General features: G+C 48.8%; 1 protein-coding gene and 1 pseudogene across 5 annotated transcripts in view; both read right to left on the reverse strand.

Moving 5' to 3' along the window:
- Positions 1-20,312, reverse strand: part of Pla2g5 (phospholipase A2 group V) — a 36,415-nt gene that overhangs the window by 10,577 nt on the left and 5,526 nt on the right. Inside the window, exons 1-2 of one of the 5 annotated variants that reach the window (XM_031379220.1) lie at positions 11,366-11,601; positions 3,787-4,475 (exon numbers count right to left, since the gene is read on the reverse strand). The exons of 1 other annotated variant lie outside the window; for it this stretch is intronic. The gene's annotated coding sequence lies outside the window, so the exon portion shown is untranslated. Of the gene's footprint in view, positions 1-3,786; positions 4,841-11,365; positions 11,602-20,312 lie in introns of those variants that run through there. 3 more of the 5 variants (XM_031379219.1, XM_031379221.1, XM_031379223.1) reach the window with 3 other exon arrangements.
- Positions 16,438-16,590, reverse strand: LOC116097360 (annotated as a pseudogene).

The raw sequence follows: 20,312 nt of genomic DNA on the forward strand, positions 1-20,312 counted from the left end.
GGGGAGGGGAGAGGAGGGGAGGGGAGGGGAGGAGAGGATGTATAAGCCCCCATGTAGGTGAAACAGTTGCCCAAAGGTTTAGGTCTAGCCCAAGCTAGTGAATCCTGTCCTCACTGAGGACTCTCCTCCGTTTCTCTGAGCTATTCCTCTGGTTATCTCCACTCCTCTTTTCCTGTTTTCTTTTTTCTCTTTTTCTTTTCCTTCCTTCTTTCCTTTCTTCTTTTTTTTTCTTCCTTTCTTTTCTTTTAGACACGGTGTCATGGAGCCCAGTCTGACCTAGTCAAATTCTTGATCCTCCTGCCTCCGCCCCTCAAGAAAGAGCCCGGATTACAGGCATGCACCACCATGCCCAATTTATACGGTGCTGGGTGGATCCCAGAGCCTCATGCATGCTAGACAAGTGCTCTGCCAACTGAGCTACCTTCCCAGCCCATATATTTTATTTCATAAAGCTTTCAGATCTCAAGGATCTTGATAAAAAGAATGTGCCCCTTGTGGGCTAGCCAATTCCTACAGCTAAGACCTGGCTCTCCTGCAGGTATGCTTTTCACATACCAGTCTGGCCAGTCAAAACCTTCAAAATCCCAGCACCCACATACTTCACTTTCAGGCCTGGCCAGTCAACGTTAGCCCAGTGGCCCCTGGAGGGAAGCTTTGAGCAACTGAGGCGAATCTCGCTAGCTGGTCTGTCTGTTCTGCTCTCTTCCCCTGCAGATTCACACCCGTGACAACCCCAACCACTGCCAACCCTCTTTTCCTATGGACTGTCCTCACACAGACCTCCCTGGGCTGGGCTGTTGCTGAGTGAGTACTGTACAGCAGGAGTCCCTAGAAAAGGATTTGCAAAGATAAGACAAGTTCAAAGGAGGTGTCGGCTGTGGCTGGGCCTGGAAAGGGCTGTCCAGAGCATCTCTGCAGCCCAAGGCAGCCCTGAGACAAGGCTATGGAAGGTCTATTTTTATCCGGTGACCACAGGGGCACTGTGTGGCACTGTGAGATAATTTCAGGGTGGAGCCGGGCTATGATAATGAAAGGTAGGGAGAGCCAGGGTGGACAAGACGGGAGAATAGAGGGCGATGTGGAAGTCTTGGAGCTGCCAAGATCAATGTGAGGAACGGGTCCTTCAAGGCCACATGAGGGAGCCCCGCGTAGGCCTTGGACCTCCATTCTCATCTCTTGCCTGGAAAGAATCCAATGGTCCAGGCGGCTTTGAGATATCTGCACTCTGTGCTGGCTCTGCTTCCCAACAGAAAGACAGGGCCCCTAGCTACCCCCACTGGGCAGCCCCACAAATGAGAGTGTCACCTGATTGCTAGTCTCTGTCCTCAGTCCCTGAGAAGAGGCAGCAGCTGGGCCTGCTTGGTTTTAAACCAGTCCTGTCGCCTCCCACACCGCTGCCTGGGCCGTCTCCAAGATTCCTGGGAACGGAGGGAGGCCCGCTTCAAGACCCCCTGTTGTTTCTCCTTCTCTAGACTCTCGGTACAGGTCTCTGGGCTGGGGAGCTCTCTGGAGAGATATCCGGAAGAGGCTGTCTTGAGCTGACCTGGGTCCGAGACTAGTCCCGGAGCAGTGACAGCCCTGAAATCCCCTCCCAGGCACAGCCTCACTTCCGCTGCTACAGTGGGCCTTTGTGGAACGATCCAGTCTTTGGTTCCTTGTGGTTTCTCAGCCCACGGAACCACTTCTATTTGGTTCTGTCTTCTTCGGCCTCAGCTCGAGAGCAGCCATGGGTACAGATGGTGCTCTTCTTCCTCCTCTTTCTAACTTGCCTGCCCCAACTTTCTCAGGAGCCCGTAGAGCCCCCTCTGGGGACCCTACAAGATGTCTCCCTAGTCCTAGCCTCTGGTACCCCTAGTCCTAGCCTCTGGTACCACCTGTTGATACCCGACTCACTCACTACTGAATCTCTACACCCAGCTTTTCCCCAGGAGCCACTTAGTAGCTGTGTGACTCTGGGCAAATAGCTGTACCTCTCTGTTGCTTCATATGAAACTTGAACACAGTGACTCCCTTAAGCCCAGTGAGGAGAATACCAGAAAAACTGTAAAAATAATGTCGCACAGAAGAATGTGTGGCTCAGTGGGTAATGTCACAGGTTCCACGTCCTGGGTTCAAATCGCGTTGTGCTTACTAACTGAAAAAAATCATATCAGGTGGTTCATCTGCTTGGAGGAGCTGTCATGAGCCTTAGTGGATCAATGCCTGTATTGACACTTATAACGATGGCTTATAAAGGCTGAACTATGCTAATAAATGAATGGTGGAATGTCCTAGAAGTAGGACATTATGCATCTGTGTGAATCCTCATACTCATGCTTTATAAGGAAGCCTTGGAATGAGTTACTACTGTCCCTCTTTCTCCTCTCCCTCTCTCTCTCTGTCTCTCTGTCTCTCTGTCTCTCTGTCTCTCTCTCTGTCTCTCTCTCTCTCTCTCTCTCTCTCTCTCTCTCATGCACTGCTCTCTTTTGTTTTTTGAGGTGAGTTTCTGATTTGATCTGGAGCTCCCAGTGCAGCTAAACTGGCTGGCCATCAAACCAAGAGATACCTAGGCTTATCGGGTCATGCTACTAGGCATGGCTTTCTTCTAATTCTGAGGCTGGGAGCCAGAGCATCTTACTTGTGTGACAAGCACTGTACTGCCTGAGCTAGCTCCCCAGCCCTGTTGGCCTTCCATCCCCCTCCCTCCCATCTCTCCAGCATCGAGGAGCCCTCATGACCACTTCTCTCCCTAGGACCTAACCGCAGGCTCTTCCACGTCGCCCTGGGAACTCAACTCAATACAAAATACTTTTCTACTGTGCGCCAGACATGAAAGGGAATCCAGTGGTGAATGAGTCAGAGCCCCTGCTTTCTGGTGAGGAGAGATAGCTAGTAAAGGAAGGTGCATACACTGTGATCCGATCTCCTTGACCAATCGTCTTCTCCTTGGGGACAGCAGGGTGGTGGTAGGGAGGTGGCTGTGTGACATGCAGACGTCAGAGGACAACTCACAGAAGTTGGTTCTCTCTCCCAGGTAGGCTCAGAGATAGAGCTCGTGGAAGCAGACTCGGCAGTGTCTACCTGATCAGCTAAACTTGCCAGCCCTAAAATGGTCTCCTCTGTCACTAACACCTGCTGACCTTGCTGTCCTAAATGGGAGACCAGCAGCTGTGGACATGGGCTCAGTTAATAGAGTGTCTGCCTGGCATGCAGGAAACTCTAGGTTTTATGCCCAGCACCAGTACATACTGGGTGTGATGGCACACTCGAAATTCTAGCCTGGAATACACGAAACTCCTTCTCAAAAAACAAAAAACAAAAAAAGTGTCACCTTCCTTTTTGGCCTCCGGTAGCCTTCGGAAGCTTTCATTTTCCCCTGAAACTCACATTTCCATGTAGGGACCTCCGTATCACCTGTCACCCTTCCTGGCCTGAATTCTGCTGTGCCACAAGCCAGGCAACATGTGCATGGTATTCACCCTGAGTCTCTCACGGTATTGTCCCCCCATCCCACTCCAGCCTTTTCCTCTACCAGCACACTCCCCACAGTGTCAGCCCCCTTTCCAGACCACACACACACACACACACACACACACACACACACACACACACACCCTGACCTGGCCTCAGGAGTATTCTTCTCCACCCATCCCTGGCTGAGCCCATCAGCCTGCAGATATTCGATCTTAGTCCTGAGCAGGTATCAAGGTGCGTGTGGGAGCTGGGCAGAGTTTGGTAGGAGTCTTGACTCGGCAAGACAGACTTGATGACAACAGAACAGAATGTAGGAATGAGAAGGCACAGTACCTGGAAACCCAAGCTTCCGGTCACACTTTCCGATTCAAATCAGCCTGTCCTCACCTTAGCGGTGGTGTTGAGGGGTAGGGGTGGGAGGGTTCACAGCTCAACTACAGTGGAGCTGCAGCTGTCTCCAGCTGTGGCAAAGAAAGCCTGGTGTGATAGGCTGGGCTCATGAAGGCAGAATTCCTGTATCCTTGTGTCTAATCTCAGTTCCTAGAACAGTTTCTCACGTCAAAAGAGCCTCAGGAAATCCCCACGGGATGGAGTTAAACGTCTCAGAACATATTTGCTCTCTGGGTGTAAGAGGAGCAGGCTGGTGTTTAGGTGGAAGCAAGGATGCCTGGCCACACTCTTGCTCCAAGACCCCAAGTTTTTAAAATAACTCCAGCCTTGGTTTATGGTTTTATGACCCCCGGGGAGGCATCTACAACAGTTCATCCAAGGATCTCTGGTAAAATTTCTGCTTGGAGCCCTCCTCCTGCAGGACGTCTCCCAGGATTCCTCCTTCTGCAGGGAGTTGCTCAGTCTCAGGAACATACAACTGGCCTCTTGGGCGCTTCCTATCAGAGGGGTTCTTACAGATGGCGGCTCAGGAAGGAAGCAGAGAGTTCAGGATTTGCTGAGCACCCACTAGGTCCAAGGCTACGTCTGCACGCAGTCTTCTTAAGCCTCTCTGAGTCCTGGGTGGTTCCACTCTATAAGTAAGGAGATGAAAACTGAGGGGCGGGTGTTAGAGAGCCTGCGGAGGTCACACAGCTTGCGTGACCTTCAGAGCCATCAGTCTGACGTGTCCCCCAAATACCCAGTGCTTTCCTCACAGGCAAATGAGGACTGCAAAGCCCAGCCCCTCTTTGCTACATGAGCTCACGGTCCTGGAGTTGCCGAGTGGCTGGCCCAGGACCCTTGCTTGTTTGCTTTCAGCCAAGGGGTACTGTGTATGCTTGTTCTTGGAGTGGTCAGACATCCAGCCTGCTCCTTTTAGATCCAGCAAACTCCAGAGAGCAAATGCATTGGGCATTCTCCTACAAAAGGCCTGGCTTAGCCAGGTGCTTTTTCAAACCTGTAACCAAGACGAGGAGAAAGCTCAGTCAGTATGGCTGGCAATGCAGTCACTGAGGATGTGAGTTTGAGCCCCGAAACCCACATTTTTAAAAAATGGACATGGTGACATGTCCTTGTCATCCAAGCACTAGAGAGGCAGAGACAGAAGGTCCCCAGGGCTTGCTGGCCGGCCAGCCTATCCTACTTCCAGACCAGTGGGAGAGCCTGTCTCAAAAGAGAAAGGATGGACAGAGCTTGAGGAACAACAGCCAAAGTGGTCCTCTGTTCTCTACATCCACAAACACTCATGGACCCATCCACACATGTGCACACACACAAACAGAAAGCATGTAGTCGGGTGCCAGTAGACCAGGGTCAAAAGCTTAAACAAAACTCTAAATTTCCAACCTCTCTTAAGACATCTGGCCTTCTGTTTCATTTATGGCAAGCCTCACCAGCCCTTATCGTCTTGAGCCCAACCTGACTCACAGTGGTTCATTGTTTTAGTATGGAAGCAATTAGTGACCTGTCTCGGAATTTGAAGAGCCAAGATTCTCTCTCAGACCGTCTTACAGTTCGAGTGCTGAGCTCAGAACTCAGCATCCAGTAGTTACTCAGCCAGTACAGTCTAAGCCTAGTAAGGGGTACCCACCCCTGGAAGAAGAGGAGACACCTGTACTAAAACTTACACGATGAGTTGTTGAATTGTCAGAGGTGGCCTAGCATGCTCAAATCCCTGAGTTCAATCCCAGCGCTGCATAAAGCAGGCGTGGTAGCATGTGCTTGTATTTCTAGCACCTGAGGTGGAATCTGGAAGATCCAAAGTTTGAGACTTGATACACGGCTGCATATCAAGTACCAGGCTAGCATAGAATACACGAAACCCTGTTTCTAACGGCAGGAGCTGGGGCGGAAGGCAGTCAAATTGAAGGGTTCTCAGGGCAGAATGAACAGCATATGCCAGACTCACAGGCACCTCCGGGGAACTGAAAAAAGCCTCGGTAGGCTAGGTGTTTAGTAACTAACTGTAAGGGAGGGAAAAATGCTCCATCAACACCTTCTGCCGCCAGCCGTTCCCATGGGGGATCCCCTGCGACCAGCACAAGGTCCCAGAACACAGAGCTGAGAAGACAAGTAACCTCAGACAAGTTACTCGGACCTTTCCGCATCTCCACTGTCAGGATTAACACGGCCAGTGAGTTTTCTTGTTCTGTGTTGACATAACCAGGTGTCTAGGCACATGGGAAGGTGTCGTTACATGTTGGCTTTTTACCCCTTTCTTTCATTCACTTATTACAGAAAAGAATGTCTTTAAATAGTGAGTTGGGATTCTGGAAGAGATTTGGGAAGGACAGACCTAATATGCAGCCGGGGAGATCTAGGACAACAGGCAAAGGGAGTTAAGTTCAGTCTGGTGTCTTTCCTTGGTCAATGTCCAGGTAGGCCAAGTCAGTAGGAAGAGACCCTGATTGTTCTGGGGTTCAAATGTGCAAGGGGAGGGAGGTGACGCTGCTCAGTCTTCACAGGTGTGACATCACCTCCAAACCAGTTTTCATGACATCCCCTGCCAGGGGGGCCCCTGACCACTGTAGTAGGAGAACTTCTCTCCTGAGGAACTCCAGCAGACCGCAGACTCCAGACTGTGCCTGGAGGGCAGGGAGGAACTCAGGACCCAGCCTTGGGCTGAACAGGCTTCTGGAAGAGCAGGGGGCCTCTGAGTCACAGGACACAAGTTAGAGGAAGTGACTTTGTGAAGGTGACTCAGGAAGCCATTATCTCCAAATCTCTGACAGGCTAAGGAAGTCAAGGAGAGCCATCCGTAGGGCTCGGATGGATGAACCAACACCAGGCCCTCAGCTCTGAGGAGCTGGAGTTTGGTTTAGGTCAAGACATCTCATAGGTCCTGGGAAAAGAATGAGCTATCATGGGAGACTTTCTTGTCCTAGAGGGCACTTTCTATCAGCCATTTGTCAGGAAGAGCAATACCAGGAAAAGGGAATGTAGGGATGGAGCTGGTGGGACACACCCTACTTCCCCTTTCAGGCAAAGGAAGTTTTTCTTTAAGGGTTGGAAACACGGTGCTCCATCAAATTAGCCATTTCTTTTTTGTTGTTTGTTTGTTTGTTTGGGTTTTTGTTTGTTTGTTTGTTTTGTAGACAGGGTTTCTCTGTGTAGCCCTAACTGTCCTGGAACTCACTCTGTAGACCAGGCTGGCCTCAGAAATCCTCCTTCCTCTGCCTCCCAAGTGCTGGGATTAAAGGCGCGTGCTACCACTGCCAGGCCAAATTAACCATTTCAATGCCTCATGTTACTCTGTGAAAACTGTAAAACAAAGACCCAGGGTGTGGCTGAGCTGGCCCGGCAGTTGCCTAGCAACCCAAAGCCCGTCCCCAGCAGGGCATCAAAGAGGTCCTGTGTGCCTTCTACTATGATCCTAGCACTTGGGAAGTGGAGGCCAGAGGAGCTAGAGCTTAGGCTGATTAGCCAACAGCTTAGGCTGATTAGCCAACAGACTTCAAGCTGAAGTCCAGACTGAGCTAGAGGAGACAATGCCAAGAACAAAATAAAGGGGGAGTGCAGGGGGATAATTTTAATTACACTTTAGTATTTTGTTTTTTGTTTGTTTGTTGTCCTTTGGGCGTGTTATTGTTCTGATTTTGGGGTTTTGCTTTTGTAGCCCAGGCTGACTCACTCACTGTGGCTCAGGCCGGCCCTGAACTCACAGTAATCCTCCTACTTGAGGCTCCTGAGTGTTGGGAGCACTAGCTTGTGCCACCACACCTGGCATCCAAATATTTTTATTATTATTTTATTTTAAGTGCATGGGTGCTTTGGCTGCACACATAGCATGCATAGTGCCCAGGAAGACCATTAAGAAGGTGTCCGGGGCCGGGCGTGGTGGTGCACGCCTTTAATCCCAGCACTTGGGAGGCAGAGGCAGGTGGATTTCTGAGTTCGAGGCCAGCCTGGTCGACAGAGTGAGTTCCAGGACAGCCAGGGCTACACAGAGAAACCCTGTCTCAAAAAAAACCAAAAAAACAAACAAGCAAAAAAAAAAAAAAAAAAAAGAAGGTGTCCGGGCCCCTGGAGCTAGAGTTACAGATGGTTGTGAGTCACCACGTGGGTGCTGAGGATCAAATCCAGGTCCTCTGGAAGAGCAGCCAGGGCTCTTAACCCTTGAGCCGGCTCTCCAGCCTCAAGATTTCCTTTTTTTGTTTGAAGAAGAAAAATCATGTACCGATGCTTCATCGTCTCGGCACCTGGAAACCCCTCCCCTATGTTTTCCTCAGACCAGATTCCTGCCCACTGGCTTGGCAGAATGACAAGACAGCATCCGTGAAGTGGGAGCCAGACTACGCAGCAGGCCCCACTAAGTCTGCTGTTCCACCAGTATCTGGTTTGTTCTAGAACCTTCCAGCACGTTCTGCTCAGATTTCTTCACTGCCTGCCCTCTAGAACACTCAGCGGTCGAGCTGCTAATCTCTGAGTCTTAACCTTAAATGCCACCTCTTCCAGACTGCCTTCTCTGACTATCCACCTAGGGCCATCACACTTTTCCTTTCTTACACATACTGTGTGCCTCCTTGGTGAGGACATTGCTTGAGAACCCCTCCCTCCAGAGCACGAGTATCAGAGGACAAAGACATATCTGTCTTCTGTGCTGTACCAGATAAAATCCTGGAGTCTGGACAGAACACTCGATCCACTTGGTTGGAAGGCCAGTGAGGGCCTGGCAGCCTGTCTTAAAGATGTGCATGGCTAGTCCATCCTCCCCAGGGTTCATTGCAAGCATGGCTAGTCCATCCTCCCCAGGGTTCACGGCAAGTCGCCAAGGCCACACCTAATCACAGGCTCAGGTTCACCATTGTCCCCAGCCTGGGAGGAATGTGTAGGCATTCATTCCCTTCCCTTTGGCTATCAGACTACTGAAGCCATCGATCACACAAAACTGAAATTTCCCCGGAAATCTTGTGCTAGGAGAAAGAAAAGACCTGGGAGTGTATCTTTCTGGGTTCAGCATCCTTGTCCTTCAATAACCACTTAATGAGCACCTAAACACAGCTGTGGGGAGGCAGGCATGGGCTGTCTTAAAAGTACTCCAGGCAGAGAGAACAAGTGCCAAGGCACTGGGGTAGGAGCCTACCCGAAAGCTGGAGAAACAAGCAAGCCGGGTCTTCCTTTGCCAAACGCCTTCATGTGGATCCGCCTTAGCCTTCACTGCCAAGCCCCCAACTCCGAGCACCCTGGAACCTCATCAGCTTATGCTGTGATATGCGCCCCACCAAAATCCCTAGACCGGGACTGTGTGTTGTTTTGACATCTTTGTGCCCAGAGTGGGGCACATCCTTTTTTTCTATAGGCTAGACTCTCTCTCGTGTTGTTAAACCAAAGGTTTTGTCCAATGCTGCCCCCATAAAGTTTGGATCAAAGAGTTCTCTGTAAGTAGTAGACTAAACCTTAACGCAACACCTAAATAAAATATATCCACAAAGAATAGTAGCTTACCCAACAAGTTATGGGGCCCAGCTAGAAGCCCAGCAATCGAAGAATGGCAGATATGCACAATGCCGAGATATTCGGCCATAAAGAAGAACCTCGCATCATCTGCAGGAAAGTTGACCGAGTTGGAAATTATCACATTAAATGAAAATGGCAGGAACACAAAGATATATACGACATTTTCTTTCATATATGGAATCTATTTATCCATTTATCAATCAGCATTTACATGAAACAGGAAGGGGCACTATGTAAGACCAGATAAAGAACCACGAGAGGAAGGAGGAGAGACAAGAACGGCTACTGGTGGTAAATATGTACAGAGTATGTGTCATCTATAAGAATGTCATCGTGAGAGCTGTCGAGATGGCTCAGTGGGTGAAGGTCCTTGTAACCAAACCTGAGTTCAAATCCCAGGATCCACATGATAGAAGGAGAGTACTGACTCCTACACGTTGTCCTCAGATCTACACATACACACACACACACACACACACACACACACACACACACACACACACACTGTAGCTTGGGAAACTCGCCACAATCCCACAAAAATAAATAAGGTAATAAATAAATTAGTGTTATTATGAAATCCACTGTTCTGTACAGTGAATACATGGTAGTGTGGGAATGGAAAAATTTAAAGACATTCTCAATGCAAGAAAGCTAAAAGGCATTGCCTATGTGAATATCTGGGCTGAAGGTTTTGGGGTTTTGTTGGGTTGGTTGGTTCGGTTTGTTTTTAATATCCAATACTTGGGCCATCATAAACTCCCTACAGTTCCAACCAGATGCTCACAACACAGTGAGTTCTAGCCAATCAGGCTGTCCCTCCCTGGCTTTCCCATACCACTTCCTTTCCTCTGGCTATAAATACAGCTTGCCCTTGAGAGGGTGGGGCACCCTGTACCACTTCTGGTCTGGAGCGTTGCCTGACTCAAATCCCCACCACAGTGAAGGCTTGTGGCGAGCTGCTACTCTAGGCTGGTCACTTCTCCCTTAGCAGTACTGTCCCTTGCAGATAAGAAATGGCTCCTCAGGGTCACAAGGCACTTCATCTCTGAGCTGAACCTCAGTGACTCCAAGGTCAAGACCAAATACCTTCCAGAGAGGACTATTCAGGGAGTGGAGGGAGACACTGGAAGGATGCTGGAGGGAGGAGAAAGAGCTCCTTGTATGAGCTGGCAATGGCATGGTGCCCTTTTCTGGATTGTTTGGTTTGTGACCTAGGGGGCTGGCACACAGGAGTTAGGGAGGGCAGGGTTAATAGATGTGAATGAACTCTTTGCCCAAAGGGGAATTGCTTTTTTCCTTTCCCCAAAGGGGAATGTTCACTTGTGGTTTGAATTTTACACACACACACACACACACACACACACACACACACACACACACACACAGAGAGAGAGAGAGAGAGAGATCTCCAGGGGCTGAAGAGATGGCTTATCCATCTATACAAGCATGCAAGCATATAGACTTAAGCTTGCTCCCCAGAACCCATGTAAATAAAACAAAATCTCAGGTAGAGTGTGTGTGGCTGCCATCCCAGAACTGGGGAGGCCAGGAGCTTGCTAGATGGCCAGTGTATGCAGTGAGCTCCAGGTTCAACGAGAGCCCCTTGCCTCAAAAAATGTGGTGGAGAAGCAAACCTCTGGCCTCCACATGCATACACATACGTGCACATGTATGCCTGTACACACATGTATATATACACACAGACAGGTACATAACATGAGAAAGTTGGACAAGCCTTCGGATGGCTGTAAGCAGGAGTCATAATCCACCCCATTTATAACCGTGCCCTGGCTTAGTTCATTTTAGAAATGACCATATGAGTTCCCGTACTTTAGACACGACTGTGCTCAGGAACTACCCTGGCCCTGGCCTGACAAAAGGCTTATAAGGATCCTGAAGCCCCAGGAGACTCCTCTGGTAGAAGCTGTGTCCACTGCTCCCCAACCCCCAAGAGGGTTCTCCAGAATCCACCTACTCAGATTCTCTCTCTCCAGCTCATTTCAAGATCTTCACCCCAGTCACTGACCTTTTTAGCCTGGTCTCAGCTCCTGGTCCCAGGCCGCGTCCCTATGAGCAGCCTCAGTAGACAGAGGCTGGATCCCCACGTTGACGGCCAGCAGCGCAAACATCAGGGTCTACAAGCGCAGCACAGGAGGCCAGACTCTGAACGCTGGCCGGCAAGCATCCTGCTCAGCCCCCAGCCGTCTTCATGGTGGCAGAAAGTCCAGCAAAAGCAGAGGCTGGCACAGCTCTGGCCCCTGTGCAGCCCGGCCCTGGGCAGTTACCCAGTGCATTCCAGAGGGGAGGGCAGGGGAAGGGAGGCAAGTTATCCAGGTCAGATCCTTATCCACTTCAGAAGCCTTCGCTAATCCCTGGGCCCTGACTACCCCCCCTCCCTCGGCCCTGACTACCCCCCTCCCCAGGGCCTGCATTGGAACCTTCTTAATTACAAGTGTCTTGACTGTCTGACGACCCAGATGCCTCAGTGTTGTCCCAGCCAGGAGCATGAACACAGAGCCCGTGGTTGGGATGGCCCAGGATGATGGAGGAGAAGTGGGTGCAGCTGAAGCCGCTGGAGAGTCTTGGGACCGGAGCCCTGAGGAGAGCACAGGCCAGGGAAAGCTTCTGTGTGAGTCCTTGGCTGGGGGATCAGATTCACAAGGCAACCCTGAGCACCCTAGGGGACCTGGAGTTCAATCCTGGACACTGGGCACGAGCAAGTGCATCTCCAAAGACATTGCCCAAGGGGCTGGCAGATAAGCTTAGAGCAACAGGGGGAGCAGACAGACCCCTTGCCCAGCCAGAACTGCAACAAAGAAGGAAGGGAGGGAGGAGAGAATGAACAAACAGAGATACTCGATGATCAAGTAGTCATGGGTCTCCCAAAGTATCATTTTGAAAAATTTGAATTCTGCTTAAAGTTATGAGATTTATCCATAAATCCTTATTCTGTCTGTCTGTCTGTCTCTGTCTGTCGTCTCTCTCTCTCTTTCTTTCTCTCTCTCTCTCTCTTCCTCCCTCCCTCCCTCATTTGAGGGCAAACTGAAGAAACTTACCCTTAAATCATTCCCAGTTTCTCCCCTAATGAGAAGATAGTATTTTACACAAATAAGCAAACCTATGACCATGAATTTTTTTTTTTTTTTACTTATTTATTCTCATTTTATGTATGTTGGTGTTCTGCCTGCTTGTGTGTGTGTGGAAGGGGGTCAGGTCTCCTGGAACTGGAACAACAGACAGTTGTGAGCTGCCATGTGAGTGCTGAGAATTGAACCCCGGGTCCTTTAGGAAGAGCATCCAGTGCTTTTGACCACCGAGCCATCTCTCTAGCCCTGACCATAAAGAAATTTAACCCTAGGGAAGATACCCACAGGCCTGTCCACCACATGGCCCAAGCACAGTGGGAGCCACTGTGATGCGCAAGTATGTGGGAGAGGGATGGGAGAGAGGGAAGCTGGACAGTTTGAGTTCTATGAAGAAAAGAGGAACTGGAGATGCGAGGGTGGAGAGGAACAACCTGGTGTGAGTGGTCTGCTCCGTGAGTGCTGCCACCAAGCACCATGTCTGGGTCTATGGCCGTGCAGTAGCAGTCGTCTGTGTCGATGCCCGCTGATCATATTACTACCAAAGGCCATGTGGATGTCCCTGGTCTGGGCTGTCACCTGGGGCCATGTGGATGTCCAAGGGCTGTGTAGAGTTGGTCCTGCCCCTCACTGACTGCAGCATTCTGGAGAGCAGAGCCTGCATCTTGCTTGGGCAGCACAGTAGAACTGGCCCTGATATCGTGGGCAACGGTGAACCGGCCAAGGTAATGAGAGTGGGAGAGCTGGCCCAGCCCTTTGCTGGCTGTGGAATTGGGTGAATTAGCTGGGGGCAGTTCTGGAGATCTCGCTCTGGTAGTGTGGGTGCAGGAGAGCTGGCTGGCTGATCAACTCAGCCACCACCCAGGCCCAGATCCAAGCCTCTGAGTTGGCCCACCCCAATATCTACACCATTGATAAACTACTGCAGTCTGTGAAGGGCCCTGTCCTGCAGAACTAAAGCTGCAGGATCTCCATGACACAGGGCAACAACAGGATAACTCTGAGGAGGCCCAGTGAGGATCCAGTATTGATAGTGTAGCAGAAGCCAGAGGTCTCAAACCAGACCATTGACTCATTGCAAAATATTTACAGGTAAAGATGTGTGGACAAGGTCTGGAGAGCTGTGTCAGTGGTTAAGAGCACTGACTGCTCTTCCAGAGGTCCTGAGTTCCATTCCCAGTAATCACATGGTGGCTCACAACCATCTGTAGTGGAATCTGATGCCCTCTCTGGTGTGTCTGGACAGTTACAGTGTACTCATATAAATAAAATAAATAAATTTAATAAAAAATGTGTGGACAAGCCAGGCAGTGGTGGCGCATGCCTTTAATCCCAGCACTTGGGAGGCAGAGGCAGGTGGATTTCTGAGTTTGGGACCAGCCTGGTCTACAGAGTGAGTTGCAGGACAGCCAGGGCTACACAGAGAAACCCTGTCTCAAAAAACCAAAAAAAGAAAGAGGAGGAGGAGGAGGAGGGAGAGGAGGAAGAGGAGGAGGAGGAGGGAGAGGAGGAAGAAGAGGAAGAGAAGGAGGAGGAGGAGGTGGCAGTGGACACAGCCAAACACTAGGCAGAGCCAGGAGGATCCCTTGAAAGAAGGGGATGAAGGATTGTAGGAGGCAAAGGGAGGTCAAGCACAGCGCAGGAACATGGCCCACGGAATCAACGAAGCAGGGCTCACAGAGGCTCACAGACTGAAGCGACAACCATGGACCCTGTATGGGTTTAAGCTAGGTCCTCTTCGTATACATTATGGTTGAACAGCTTAGCCTTCTTGTGGGACTCCTAACAGTGGGGTAGGAGAATGCCTTTGGAGCCTTTTCCTCCATCTGGGTTGCTTCATCCAGCCTTGATATGAGGGTTTGTGCCCAGTCTTATTGCATCTTGTTAGGCCATGGTAGGTGGGTGTCCCTAGGAGGCCTGCTCCTTTTGTTTTTCTGGGGGAGGGGGTATGGGGAGGAGATATGGAGGAGAGGGGGGGGAGGAGATATGAGGGAGAGGGAGGGGGAGGAGATATGGGGGAGAGGGAGGGACAGTGGGGAATGGAGAGAGGGGAAACTGTGGTCAGGTTGTAATGCGTGAGAGAAGAATAAAAGTAGAAAGAAAAAGGAAGCTTATTTTCTGTGGTACACAGAAAGGAACAGTTAAGTGGCTGAAGCTCTAACTCAGCAGGAGGGGGCTAGTCTGGCATGTTCAAGGCCGTGGGTTTGGTCCTCAGCGTTAAACTAAACTCAACAGCTATTCTTAAAGTTAATATAACTTAAACTAATTCAATAAAACCAAGGAGCAAAAAAAAAAAAAAAAAAATAGTGGACAAGAGGGAAATTCCTGGAGCTGTGCCCTAAGGAGGTTTTCTGAATCCTTGATATTTTAATAGTCTCTCTGTCTCTCTGTCTCTCTGTCTCTGTCTGTCTGTCTGTCTGTCTGTCTGTCTCTCTCTCTCTCTCTCTCTCTTTCTGTGTGTGTGTGTGTTTCACATTATTACTTATCTCTAGTGTTTATGTTCTGGGAAGAGCAGCCTAGTTTAGCCAGCTGCGGCTGGCAGAGCATGGCCTTTTATCTTCTGTCACACTAACACATACATCACCATAACAAGTGGTTCCAGTGGCCTCCCGCAGCCTGAGGCACTCCTGACCCCCACCCCCCACCCCCACTCCCCAGCAACTTCCTCTCAAGTAAAATCATATTCCTGGACACATGACGGAAAAGAATTTCAGGATAGCATAGAGTTTGGAGTCCATTAAAAGGTGTTTTGAACATAGATTTTAAGGACAGAGAGGTGCCCAGAGAAACAGTAAGACACACCCAAGGATGGGTGTGGACTTTTTCTGTTTTCTCCGCAGTGGCTGAGCATATAAACCCATGGCTTGCTGTTCCCCTTGCTCAAATAATGTCATTTACGGCAAGTTGAAAGGTTAAAGAGTTGGCTTTTCCAGAAAAAGCTGTAAAGTGGACTTATGAGGGGTGTTGTCAGGAGCAAGAAGTGCCAAGAGTTGGGGTTCGAAGTCACCTGAGGTCCGAGTAGGTGTGGTTTTCTAGGTTGTACTTATCACCTTAAATTCCCACCCCCACCCCGTGTCTTAATGCCAATCCTGGCATTATCAGCAGTGTGTGGAGTTTCCTGACCCTGCCAGCAGTAAAGACAAACCGACTGGACCTCCGGGCGGAGGTTTTCCTTTCTCTCTCCCGGCCCCTCAGTCTTCTTTTCTACCTCATTATGAGTGGCAAACTGTTACCTTGTCTTAGAAATGGTTCCGCTTCCTGTGGCCAGGGCATTGGCTAAGGGTTTTCTGGACACAGCCTTTAAGATTTTGAGGTACATTTTTTTTTTACATCTAGTTTATGAAGTTTTTAATCATGAAAATAGATTGTATCTTATGAAGTGGTCATTCTACTTCTATTGAGATGGCCAAATGGCTTTGGCTTCTCTGGTGGTACACAATAGATAAATTTGCAAATACCAAAGCATGCTGGCATCCTGGGGAATGAATCCCGCTTGATCCTTCTATGACATTTTTAACTTATGGTTGCGTCTGGTTTGGGTTGAGGGTGTTCATCACATTTAGGTCTCCCTCACCCTCAATCAGCACGTGATTCCCATGTGAGCAGACATCTTATCCTGGTCAATGACATCCAAGACGCTTAGACGTCAGTGGAAGGCACACAACCAAGTAGCCAGAACTTTTGAGGAAAAAAAAAATTCCTAAAGAAATGAAGACATCCTTTCTGGGGACATCAGGGTGCTTAGAATTGATGCAATCTTAAATCCTGGACTCAGTGGGACCACCAGGATGTACAGAGGGGAGGCAGCTTCTGCTTATGTCATAGTTTAGCCTTCCAGAGGCTGAGAGGCTGAGCCAGAGTGCGTGAGAGCTCTGAAGGGGACGAGGTCTTCCTGAATCTTGAGATAGGCTTCACAGCAGCCGCTCAGGGGAGGACCCTGGATGAGAGGCATGCAGAGGCACAGAGACAGTTTGGAGGCTAAACTACTTCACTGTGGTATCCCTTTTCATCTCTTAAGGGGAGAGCACAAATGCTCCCCCTCTACCACTGATTACAGCCCGGTTTCCCACATTGGGGGGAAATCCAGACATCAGCCAATCTGGAGTACAGTGGCTAAGCCTCGCCCTGGGAAAACCACCTTTACAATGATCTCCTGCCTGGTAAGCATCCTAAGGCTTTCTAATAACATCAAAGCTCCCCCAAATGAGTAGTCTAGTGAGATAGAGAGATCAAAACCGGGATGATGTGAGACGAAAACCTTTCATCCTGAGATCTGGTCAGTTTGTCTTTCCTGTTGGCACTGCCAGGAAGCTCCACACACCACTGATAACACCAAAATTGCCCGCATTGATGATGGGCGTTTTCCTAAAGCGATCTCAACTGAAAACACCAAAGGCAAATTAAGCCATGCCTACTTAGGGCCAAAATGACCCCTAACCTTGATTTTCTTTTTTAATCACTTCTTATTCCTGGCAACACCTCCCATAAATCCACCTTTCATGAGCTTATAACTCTATTGATAAAAGGAAATTCTTTAGCCTCTCAACTTGCCGTGAATTACACTGTGGAAATTAGAAAGCCACAGGCTTGGGAAGACTGTCCCTTGAGAAGCCCATACCCCCATTGGGGGATATCTCACTCTTCCCCTGGATACCTCTCTGTTAAGCTCTGTGCTTGAGGCCTACGCTTTAAAAGGCCTTTAGTGAGCTCTGTTCCATGCTGGCTTGTCCGAGACATTTTCTATGGCAAAGCCAAGAAGCCAGCCTTACCTGAGTCAAGGCTCTAAGTGGAGAAGAGAACTCCCAGGCTACGCTTTCTGGAGTCTGGAGTGCTGACTTCCCCCCGCCCCCCCACACTACTCTTAAGTCGATGAAATTGATTGGTTCAAGGCTCTGAGGCAGAGACACAAGGCTCCCCCCACCTCCTGGGGTGGTTGGGTCCTCAGGAGAGCTGTGAGTCTGTCCAGGATACTCCTGCCTTTTGTCATCTTAGATTCCTTGGGTAGTAGAAATGTCACCCTGTAAGCACCTCTCTGAACCCACCTATCCCTTTTGTGTAAAGACATCAAGGTATACAAGGTCAGGGTCCTAATGACCTCAACTTAACTATTAGCATCTGCAATGACCCTATTTCCAACTAAGGTCACATTCTAAGACTCCAAGCTTTGAGGAGGAGTGAAGTCATGAAAGGGGGGCACTGTTCAACCAATAACACAGTAGAAAAGGATCTGCTTTCTCCCAGCCCTCCACCTTGGTTTTTCTGAGACAGGGTGTAGCCTTGGCTGTTCTGGAATTTGCTCTGTAGACCAGGCTGGCCTCAAATTCACAGAGATCCACCTGCCTCTGTTTCCTGAGTGCTGGGGATTAAAGGAGTGTGCCACCACAAAGAACTAAGTTTGCATTTTTCAGAACAACTGCTTGAATGACTCAGTATAAAATACACGATGCTGCAATGATTACCAATCTCCCTTATCAATCACTTAATATAAAATATTTCACTTCTTACTCACTCTAGGTTCCCTGAGGGGAGCAGAATGCTCCAGAATGGCTGTCCTTCATTCTATGACTCGGTGACCCAGGAGATGGCGCCCACCTCCATGATCTTCCAAGAGGACTTCAGAAAGGGCATGGGCTATATCTGCTCCTTGTTTATCCCTGCCTGGATGTGACCATTTGAGCTGACCCTTTGAATCAATGCTCATGTCTGAAGGATGTCTATGATACTCTTTTGCCACAGGCTGGAAAGTGAAGAACAAATGGGGTGTTTGGGCATCCTGCAGCCTCTACTATGGAAATGTCTAAAAGACTCATGTTGGATGGTTTGCTAAGGCTGTGGAAGCCAAATTCTTAGCATGGGTTGAAGGGCAGGGCAGGGCAGGGGGCAGCGGGGTGGGGGGAGATGTTTACTTTAAGAACTAAAGCCAGAGTCACTGTATCCCTGAAGACAAGAGAATGAGAACATCATGGAGCCTGGACACATTAGTAAGCCCATCACCAAGCAGACAAGGCAAATCTTCAGTCACACTCTTCCCCGGACACCTCTCTTTTAATCTCTGTCAGGAGTCATCTAGGACAGGCTGAGGCTAGCAGGTGACCTTCTCGGAGATGGCCCACCATTTTGCATGTCTTATGATGGGTGAGCTCTTAGAGGCAAGGTCTCAAGAGCCTTCATTCCAGGATTGCTTCTCACTGCGAAAACGCCTTTCCTGCCACTATTACACAGCCCAGTGACTCCTGAGCATCAGCCTATCCTATTGGCCAGATTTATTGCAGATCAACATAAAGAGGAACTTTCATGAATTAATGCTGTTTAGATGAATTAGTGATTTTATAGAATTCCTAGTTTAATTCAAATAATTTTAGGAAGAGATTTAAGGAGATGGTTTTAGTTGTTTTCCTGGAGGATGTAGGAAAGGTAGAATCAAGAACAGAATGTGCCCAGTCCTCATAAAAGTAAGTAGAGGATGCATAATAAGGAAAACGATGAGCTTTCACAATTACTCTTTTTAGTTAAAAAGAGAAATAGGTTTGGGACAAATTTGTGATCAAGAAAAAATGCTCATTCTAGGTCAGATCAAAGGAGGAAGCCACAGGTGTGCACTGTGATAAGGTGAGGCCATGTGAACACTGCTCCTTTGAACTTATATGAGCTTACAGAATGAAACACTGCTTTGAACTTGTTATTGATAGTCTATCGTAGCTCGACTTTTATGTAACATTTTAGCTATGAGGTACTTCCTTCTTACATAGAGAACTTTTCCTCTAACAGCTATAAAGGACACAAAGCAATTTAAAAAGGCATGTAGCTGTTTCTGCTTCACCCAAAATGTGTGCGGTCCGTGCGAGTGATTTCTTTCCTTTCCTTTTTTATTTTATTTCCTGGCCATCTAGGGGCTCCTGGCTGACTCACCAGAGAAAAGCCAAGTGCTCTAGCAATAAATCCTTTTACTTAATCCCCTGCTGCTAAACAGCATGTGTTAATTCACCAGAAATCAGCACTGAGTTAACCACAAGTAATAAGAAGGTACAGGGTAAGGGGCAAGTGCTTATTTGAGCATAAAGAGTTAAGTTTTCACACTTTTTAAAGCACAGAACAAACAGTAAGGAAGAGTTAAGTTTCCAGTGCTTAATAAAGCACAGAGAGATAAAAAATAAAAATACAGTGTTTAATAAAGAACAGAGAACTGCCGGGCAGTGGTGGTGCACACCTTTAATCCCAGCACTTGGGAGGCAGAGGCAGGCAGATTTCTGAGTTCAAAGCCAGCCTGGTCTACAGAGTGAGTTCCAGGACAGCCAGGGCTACACAGAGAAACCCTGTCTCGAAAAACCAAAGAAGAAGAAGAAGAAGAAGAAGAAGAAGAAGAAGAAGAAGAAGAAGAAGAAGAAGAAGAAGAAGAAGAAGAAGAAGAAGAAGAAGAAGAGGAAGAAGAAGAAGAAGAAGAAGAAGAAGAAGAAGAAGAAGAAGAAGAAGAAAAGAGTTATAAAATAAAGATATAGTGCATACTAAAGCACAGAGAGTTAAAGAGAAAAGAAGCCAGAGGGTTTCAGCCACAGAATAAGCAAGAGTGTTAAGTTTCCAGAAGCCATCAGCTTCTAGCCCCAAATACAGTTGAAGAAAGGTATAAGGCCAGGGATCATTCAGTCTTTAGCCTTCATGCAACTCCATGTTCCATCCCCATAGGCCAGGCAGGCCCTCATCTAAGCTCTGGAATAGTTTTGAAAAAAAAACTGCTGGATTTTTCCAGGCTTAAAAATTCCTATAGGACTGGTAAGGTAGTAAAGTGAGTCAAGTGCTTGCCTTGCAGTCCCTAGGACTTGAGTTCAGTCCCCAGAACCTATGTAAAAAAGCCAGGTGTGACAGCACACATAGGTAGCCCCAGTGCTGGGGGTG

Source organism: Mastomys coucha, unplaced genomic scaffold, assembly GCF_008632895.1.
Source record: "Mastomys coucha isolate ucsf_1 unplaced genomic scaffold, UCSF_Mcou_1 pScaffold18, whole genome shotgun sequence".
Lineage (NCBI taxonomy): Eukaryota > Metazoa > Chordata > Mammalia > Rodentia > Muridae > Mastomys > Mastomys coucha.